The sequence below is a fragment of the Osmerus eperlanus genome, chromosome 10, assembly GCF_963692335.1.
Source record: "Osmerus eperlanus chromosome 10, fOsmEpe2.1, whole genome shotgun sequence".
In the NCBI taxonomy this organism is placed as follows: domain Eukaryota; kingdom Metazoa; phylum Chordata; class Actinopteri; order Osmeriformes; family Osmeridae; genus Osmerus; species Osmerus eperlanus.
Genome location: NC_085027.1, coordinates 8273444 through 8282883, shown reverse-complemented (window position 1 = coordinate 8282883; position 9440 = coordinate 8273444).

The window sequence follows — 9440 nt, the reverse complement described above, 5'->3', positions numbered from 1 at the left end:
CTTATACAACACTACACATACACACACTCCGGATACAACACTACACTCACACACTCCTGATACAACATTGAACACACAAGCACACCCATACTCCTGATACAACACTAAACACACAAGCACACCCACACTCCTGATACAACACTAAACACACACACACACAGACTCCTGATACAACACTACACTCACACTTGATATGAAACTACAAAAGTGACTCTTGAGACACTTCAGATCTTTTCTGCTGTGATTAAGCTGCCCTGTGGGAAGACTAGCAGAGAGAGAGAGAGAGAGAGAGAGAGGGAGAGAGAGAGAGAGAGAGAGAGAGATATATGCTGGTAGGAAGAGCTGTATTGTCAGGCCTATCTACTTCTGAGAGAGGCTGCATTGATCTGGGGGAAAGAACGAGGGGAGGAGGGGGGAGAGAGCTTTTAGTTCTGATTAGCCCTTCCTAACCCCTCCTCTTGACAATGAGAGGGCGAGGGGGACGGTGGCTGTCTCTTAGCAACACTATCGAACCAGATCCATCACTCTTGGTGGACGGACGTCTGACGTCCACCCTTCCTCCCCCCCTCTCTTCTCCTCTCTACCTTCCCTCTCTCCTCTCATCCCCTCTCTCTTCTACCTTCACTCTCTTTCCTTTCATTGCCTTCGTTCAATACCAGCTATAATCTCTGAAATTGCCCTTTAAATGCCCCCTTAGCTAGACAGGACCAGCAAGTCAAGGAGATTATTTTACCATACCACAGGAACCTGATACTTGTGTGTGTGTAGGTGTGCAATCTACAGCCCCTTGAAAACTACTTCATGACACTATTGCTCTCTACAGTAGTATACCATACAATTCTATAAAATGGGCCTCCTCTTTCTGCAGGACCAACCCCCCTCTTCTGTGTCTTCTGCCTGCTAGTAGCCATGGGATGAGGGTCAGTCTCTCTGGAGAGGATGGAGGTCAGTCTCTCTTGGGAGAATGGGGGTCAGTCTCTCTGGGGAGGATGAACCTAGCCTTGGCTAACTCTTCAACTAGTTTGGCAAACAGCTGGTCGAAATGAACCGAATGGTTCAAAATTGGGGTGTTAGAGAGCTACTGGGACACGGGCCAGCACCACTTTGTTCTCCGGTTCCGTCCTTTCATTGGGCATTGTTCTAGAACGTTATAGAGATGCAGGGAGCAAGAGGATATGGAATACTCTGACTGAAACAGCAGGGCTTGGTGTAGTTGGTGTGTGTTTGTGTGTTTTAGTGTGTGTGTTTGTGTATGAGTGTTTACACAAATGAGCAGCTTTTTAAGTCTCTCAAGTGCTCTAGCCTTATTATAGACCTCTCTCTCCACCCTCCTCCCCTCATTACCTCCTCCCCTCCATCTTGGTTCTAGCTCAGCCCTAAGGGACTCTCAGTAACAATGGAGCTCTCTCTCTCACACACACACACTGCATCGTTGTCTCCCCCATCCCCCTCTCCTACTAGCAGGAAGAGGCCAGGGTCAAACCCACAATCCTTTTCACCTCAGTCCTGATCTGGAGCAATCTCATTGGTTGAGAGAGACAGACTGGGCGGTTAGGGGGTGTGGCCTGGAAGCTGAGACGTGACTTATCTCTGAGAGATGTGCGTGTGTATGTTTGGTAATCGTGCGTGTGTGTAAGCATGCATGTGTGTCTGCGTTTGTGTGTGTGTGTAGAGGAGGTCTGTTTCACCCTCATCAGACATGATCTCAAGTCTGGGACTGATCTCACCCGGCCCTGAGGGTTGTGGGGGGGAAAACGATCGATGGGTTCTGATTGGCCACCAGACACTCTCAGTGGACGATGATCCTTTACCCACGATGCATCTCACCTTACTCGAAGCGTTGAGCTTGCCAGACCGAAACCACTTTTCGCCTTAAGAGACAGAGAGCTGACCTCATCTCCCATGTCGAGGGGTAACACTGACTATGAGGTGAAGATGTAGCATCTCCCTAGCCTTTGTTGTTGTCGTCTTACACAGCCATGTGCATCCGTGTCACTACCCTGGTAACGCTAATTAGTCATGCTGTTTCTCTGTTTTCTGTTTTTATTAAACCTCACTAGACATCAGGATGGCAAATGTGTGATCTTTTTATTTTGTTTGTGTGATTTATCAGGATTCTCTGTCATTGTAATTCTTTTTTTTTTTTACTTTCTGGGCTGATCTAGGTATGACATTTGTGTTTTATTTCATCTTAGTAATGTGTTTTACTTTGTTAATAACATTCCGTTTTTCTTTTGGTGGTTGTTGTTGTGTTTTTTTTTTGCTGTAGAGAAACTCCGATTTGATACGTTAGCGTTTGTGTGTTCACCTGATGAGTGTGTTAACAAGCCATGCTGGACATGTACACATCCAAATAAAACTAAGAAACAACAGCAGTTGTTAAGTTTCCTGACTGTCTACACACACACACACACACATTCAGATACACAACTCTGTTGCTGTAAAACTGTAGAATGGTGACGTAACCTCCATGAAAGACATCTGTAAACAAATATCAACAGCAAAACAACATCTCTCCCGCTGTCACACCAAGCACTTCCTGTAGTGTGGTCACAGTCCATGTCCACGACCTCACTTCCTCTTTTTCATAGGAACAGAGGAGAACAAAGGAAGAAGAGATGAGAGGAGAAGAGGAGAGGAGAAAGCTGCAGATTGGTAATGAACTTGTGGTCTCAATGGAAGCCGCAGCACCTGGCTTCACTGCAACAACAGAACAGTTACCACCCTCGGCCCCCTGGGTTGCAGGCTAACCGCTAGCAGCTGCAGCTAACCAGGGACAGACACATACACCTGTTACATACAGTGAGATACACATCTGTTCATGTAAACACTGCGTTAGTTTCAGGTTCAGATATACACATCCAAAACTACTATACCACACCTTCATCTACTGATTACCCCCACCACACACACACACACACACACGCCACCCTTCTTGCCTCCCTTGCCAGGGTGAGCTGATAGTTCAAACATCTGGTATGGTGTCATGTGTTCGAAAGGCATAGGAGGGGGGCACTTCATCTCATGTTCAGCTGTGCTATAGGGGCACACTGGGACTTTGTTGTGTGTGTGTGTGTCTAGGGTCATAGGAAGTGGCTCCGTTGGGGTCACATGATCAGTGTCGGTCATTCTTTTTCCCAAGAGAAGATTCTGTCCTTGTTGCCTCGACAACGGGTTCCTATGGACCCAGAAACTCCCTGGGACTCTAGTTCCCATAACCCCCATCCCCTTGTACACACACACACTGAAAAAAAATAATAAAAAAAATACGGCAACTCTTGTCTATGTCTTGTCTATGGTAAAACAAAAAAATGTATAGAGAAAGAAAGTTGTACACAAAGGTTTACCATTTAATCATTTCATCATTCACAGTCAGAAAAAGCCAAGTCCGGACCCGGGTACAGTGAGTTTCCTGTCTGCATTAAGAGCCAGCCTCGTTTGGGGTTGTGAGATGATCAGAACCAGGCCCTTGGTCTTACTGATGCTAAACACATTAACATAACAAGGAGGAAAGTCTATAAAGGCGTGACTAACAAGCCTGCGTTAACGAGCTTAACGAGCAGGGCGTGAGGAGCGACATGCTGACATCATCTGGCTATGATCACGCGTTATTCATAAAGAGAGTTACTATTACTCCCATAGATGGTATCAATATCCCCAAATTGAGCACCTCCTCCAACACCAAAGTAATCAATGGTGGCCACCATAGTCACGACCAACCTTTAAAGTTGTCTCTCATTGAGAGGAGAGAGAGAGTGAGAGAGGAGAGAGGAGAGAGAGTGAGGCTAAACAATGCTTAGTTACAATGTGTGTGGGTGACTTATTAGTTGGGTGGTCTAAATGGACAACTGGTGTGAGTGACCATAGCAACAGATTCTTGGCTAGCTCACATGTCAAGGTCCATGGTAGATAAAATCATTGTTCTCTCTGTCTCTGTCTCTGTCTCTGTCTCTTTCGCTCTCTCTCTCTCTCTCTCTCTCTCTCTCTCTCTCTCTCTCTCTCTCTCTCTCTCTCTCTCTCTCGCTCTCTCTCTCGCTCGCTCGCTCTATCTATCTATCTATCTATCTATCTATCTATCTATCTCTTACTGTCTATCCATCTCATGTGTTTAAGTGGGTGTGTGCATTCTCACCTGCATGTCTGTTAATGTGCCCTGTGTGTTAAGCAGCAGACTCAGCATGTGTAAAGGGTCTGGAGACAGCATTAGTCAGACATTCTCTGTTCATGATGTTTTATACTGCCACAGCTGTTCTGAAGAGGGGAAACTCCAAAACACACACACGCACGCACATGCATGCATGCACACATCTACCTCCACCCCCTCCACCAGTGTAAGGGTGTGCCAGCCCTCCCAGCCCAGGGAGAAGCTGTGGTCCTGGGCCAGGGAGGGAGCAGAGAGCCCCTGGGTCTGAGGAAAGTGGACGAAGAACTTGTGTTTTCCAGACAGCTGAAACAAGGTGCAAAATGCTGTGTATGCGTGTAAGCATGCATGGGTTTGTGTGTGAGAAGTACCAACCAGGCTGAGCTCCACATCCAGCTCAGTCTGACTGCATTGGCAACAGACGCGAAGAGACAACCACCATCTCTTGGGTCGCCGACATCTCTTCACACCTCCTTTCATCTCTTTCACCCCTCTACTCTATCTCTTCATTCTGGCTGTCTCTCCCTTCTCCTGTCTCCACCTCATTGATCATCCTGCCTTCCTGTCATCCTCTTCTGCTCTCCTCTCCTCTGTTTGACATTCTACGTTCCAGTTGGGTCTCTGAGTCAGGTGATAATACGCTGAGAACAAGGAAACCCCATCCAAGTACACACACACACACACACGCGCGCGCACACACACACACACACACACACACACACACACACACACACACACACAGAGTAGCTGTCCAGAAAGTTGTAGCAGTATTCAGGCTCCATGTGGTGAGCTTCATGATGTCAGACACACATGTACGTCGGTCTGTCCTTCTGGCTGAGTAGATACGAGGAAATGATAAGGTGAGCACAGTGTCTGTCTATCTGTTTGACTGGCTGGCTGGGAGGCTAGCTGAAGAGAGAGAGAGAGGCAAGAAGAGGCAAGGAGAAGAGGAAAAAACACGATATACTGTATCATTCACATGTAAATAGTTGGAGAATGAGAGAAATAGAGAGCTAAAGAGAGAGAGAGCAGAGAGAGAGAGCAGATACAGGATGCGTGTCTGAGGACAGTTTAATAACATTCCATTGGCAGTGCGTGGTGCTATCCTTGCACCCCTCTGGGCGCGGACGGCCCTGTCTGAGTCCCATGGCGTGGCGTGGCGTGGCGTGTGGAAAGCATGCCATTGTGCTGTTACCCACTCTCTGTTATTGGTGTTATTTTTATTGTGTTGTTTGACATTCAGGAATGCAGACAGATACTGCCTACACACACCCCTACCTTGCCACACACCAACCCCGAGGGAGGTCACACACACACATACTATTGTGTTGAACTCTAGGCCTGTGTAGTGCTGTAGAAGGAGCAGAACAGAACCCTGGTGAGGGTCACATGTGACCTGCAGTATGGCTGCTCCATCAGGGCCTAACCTGAGGAAGACCTTTGACCCTACAGGTCTTGGGAGATCTAGGCTGGACTACACACACATGCATATGAGTGAGTGCAACTTGTTAGTGCCGAACTCTACAATTATGTCATTCTCCAAGCTGTCACACAGTGGTCACATGGTAATGTTCTAGAACCTGATGGACATTCTAGACTCTCAGATTGTTACTCTGACCTCATGGTATCCATGGTGACAGGTCACCTCTGGCCATTTTGTAGGAACCCATAGCTGTTCACACACATCTCTGTGCGTATTTGATCAGTTCTGGCTCTGTGTGTTTCTGATCAGTTTTATGTAAGTCTGATGTCCACGTGTTCACTTCAAAGACCCTTAATAGCCTCTATTCATCACAGCTGGGCCCAGATTTTGCTGCTCCTGGGGAGATCTCTGTCTGTCTGCTGACTGTACAAGACATCTGCCTGTCTGCTGACTGTACAAGACATCTATCTATCTGACTATCTGCTTCCGCTGCCATTGCAACTTGGTCTGACTGCTTGTCTTTTTGCCAGTCTGTCTGTCTGTCTGTCTGTCTGTCTGTCTGTCTGCCTGTCTTCTTGTCTTGAAGACTGCATGCAGTACACAAACACACACGCACACGCACACACACGCACACACACACAGCCTGTCTCCAGTGTCCCTGTCCTGTCTAGTCAGTGTAAAACTGTTGCACAGTCAGACAGTAGGGAGAGCTCATTGCCAGACAACAAGACCTTGAGCAGACTAGGAGAACAGGCATGCACACACACACACACACACACACACACACAGAAGGACAGGGGAGCAGCAGTGGGATATTACAGTAACCTTTCTGTATTAGACAGCTTTCTAATTTTATGGCTGATGATTTAGCATTCCTGGCTCCTCTGTACACAGTGTGTGTGTGTGTGTTTTGTACTGTACGTGTGTGTGTGCATGTTTGTGTGTATGTGTGTGCATGCGTGTGTATGTATGCACCAGCTCTCCCAAGGTCAGCCTCCGGCTCTAGGTTCAGACCTCTGCACACCGCTACCAGAATACACTGTCTGCGTTGGGACAGAAGGTTTCTAAATGATCCTTGCTACCCTGCTCCTGGTTCCTGCAGTCATTCAATCGTTGGGTCCTGGTGCTGGTCCAAAGTGGTTACAGGGTGGTGGGTTTGGCTGATGCTGATAGTGGTGATGTCATGAAGACTTGGGTGGGGTCTCCCAGGAGGCATACAGTCACTCCTGGATATGGAGGGGTCGTTATGGTAACAACCAAAGACAAGGTTGTTATAGTAACCCCAGAGGAGCCAAACTAGTTTTAATCCTTGCCAGTGAGGGATGTGAGTCACCGTTACCGGGACGACGCCAGTGACACCATGGAGACGAGGCTCAGAGGACCAGGGCTGTGGGAGGATCTGGAAGCATTGAAAGCAGACGTGTAAAAGACGGCACAAGATGAAGACAGAGCTGACTTTATACATGTGTGTGAGTGTGGTTTCTCTGATGCTGTGTTGTGTTCTGCAGAAGTCAACCATCCTCAGTCATTATGTTGCCAGGGGGCCTGTGCAGGGGCTTGCTGACACGTAGGTGGCCACCACAGTGCCGGCACAAAAACACTACTGTTTACATGAAGTTCAAACAAAGGTTAGATTGGACCAACACAGACTGGTTGAGTGTGTGTTTGTGTTTGTTTAAGTCTAATGAATGGCCATTTAAGACAGTTTAAGTTTGACATCATGATGGGTGGTCCATGAAGATCCCTTATTGTTAAGCTTCCTCTCGTCACATCATGATGAACCTCCTGGCAGCCGACCAATGCCTGGTGATCCATACCTGGTCATCAATACAGCAAAACCTGCCACAAGATGGCCTTACTGTGGCATCACATTCTATGTGTGTCTCTGACGTAGTCTGTGGTTTAACTTGTGTTGTGCTCTCATTCCCAGTTCATCACCGTGGTAACTGTAATGCAACACTGACAGCAGACCACAGAGCACAACAGCGACAGACTGGCGCAACAGATACGTGTGTGTGTGTGTGTGTGTGTGAGTGTGTGTGTGTGCTGATGACAGTGGTGACATGACCAGTGGACAGAGGTCTGCACACAGCATGTTCTGCTGGTCCTGAGTGGGTCCAGTCACTCAGACGCTAATTGATTGAGTGGGAGGACTGAAATTAGTGGAATCATTTACCTCTGTGTGTGTGTGTTTGTGTGTGTGTGTTGGGGTTTCAGTACCCTAACCACAATGCCCATTCTGTGCCTCCTAGACAGAGCCAGGAGCAGAGAACAGACTTCATTACTGGAAGTTTGTGTGTGTGTGTGTGTGTGTGTGTGTGTGTTTGTGTGCACGCAGCAGGGTCAAACACATGAGCCGACTGTTGAACGTCTCATTAATGTCAGAAAGTATCACACTCCTGTTCTGAAAATGCTGACTCAAATCAAACCTCCTCCACCTGTAACCTGACTGGAGTTACAACCTCACTGTTCCTGCTTCCCTGCTAAAACCATACTGGTGTGTTTCCAGTTATGTATGAAGCAATAAAATGTGGCGAGAAAGGGGATTCTCCACGACAGTCTGGAGACCTAGAATGGGTCAGAATGGGAGAAATGATCTAATCTCAGTGAAGCAGAAGGTTGTTGGTTTGAAAACAGGCTTTGCTTTTCCTCGACGCTACAAAGCAAGTCTCCACTGCTATTAAATATTTTGTAGAACTCATCGCACCATTGTCATGACTACCGTTGTTGCAAGCAGAGGTGTTTCCAGCCTAAAGGGTAAGTCCGGAGTGTGTGTGTGTATGTGTGTGTTAGGAGAGGGGGGGGCTGTTCAAAAAGGCTGTTGGAAACAATGGAAACAATGGACTTCCTGTCTGTGAGAGAGTAGGTTTTCTAGTCCTGAAGAGAAGCTAGCATTGCAGTGGGCGGGGGAGGGATTTGATGGACGTACATTTCCTGCAGGAAGAGATTCAGGTGATATCATTTCCTCTCCCTGTTCACAGGGATGACGTGCTACAGGATCGGCTGCACTGGAGGAAGGGGCGGTGGCCAGATCGAGTGGCGTGTCTGTCGTTGTGTTGCATAGTAACCCTGTTCACTTCCTGCACTGTTGTGTAATAACGATGGTCACTCCTGCATGTTTATACATCTTCGGGATGGATGATGGTGGGTTTTTGTGTGTGTGATTGTATCTGAGTTTGTCTTTCCCGACATGGTAAAATCCAAGCCAAAGCCATCAAACCTCCAGGATTTCCACTTCTCTGAGTCACCTGTCATAAATCTGAAAAGACCCTCAAAGGGACGTAGTTTAAACAGTGTAGCAGGTCCGCCATGTTTATGACGGGATACATATTTGTGGCCTAGGCTCTTTGACACCACCAAACCTGGGTAGTGCGTGCAAGCATGTCTGGTCGAGTCTGACTACAGTCTGGTCCAGTAAAACTCTGCCGTCACATAAGATCTCCACTTCAGTCTGAATAAGCCCTGTAAACATGTCAGGATGTCCTCCTACACAGTCAGCAGACCCTCCAGCTGTCCAACTGACACCATCTAACACAACCTTCAACACAGCCTTAAAAAAGCCTGTAGCACAGCCTCCAACGCAACCTCCAACAGAGCCTCCACTCCAGCCTAGCATAGCCTTTAATACAGCCTCCACTCCAGCCTCTACCCAGCCTCTAACCCTCACCGTCTGCAGAACTTCACACTACCGAGCTCCATCCATCATCCCTCATCACAGACCTTTAGGAGATAACCTCCCCTGATGATGTCAGAGAGAATGACCTCCGACCCCTGGACTGTTGGCACGCAAGGCCCTGCCAGGCCTAGGCCCAGAGCAGAACAACCTAGCTGCATAAGAAACAAACTGTTTAGTTTAGTGGACTGGAGGAGTGAGGC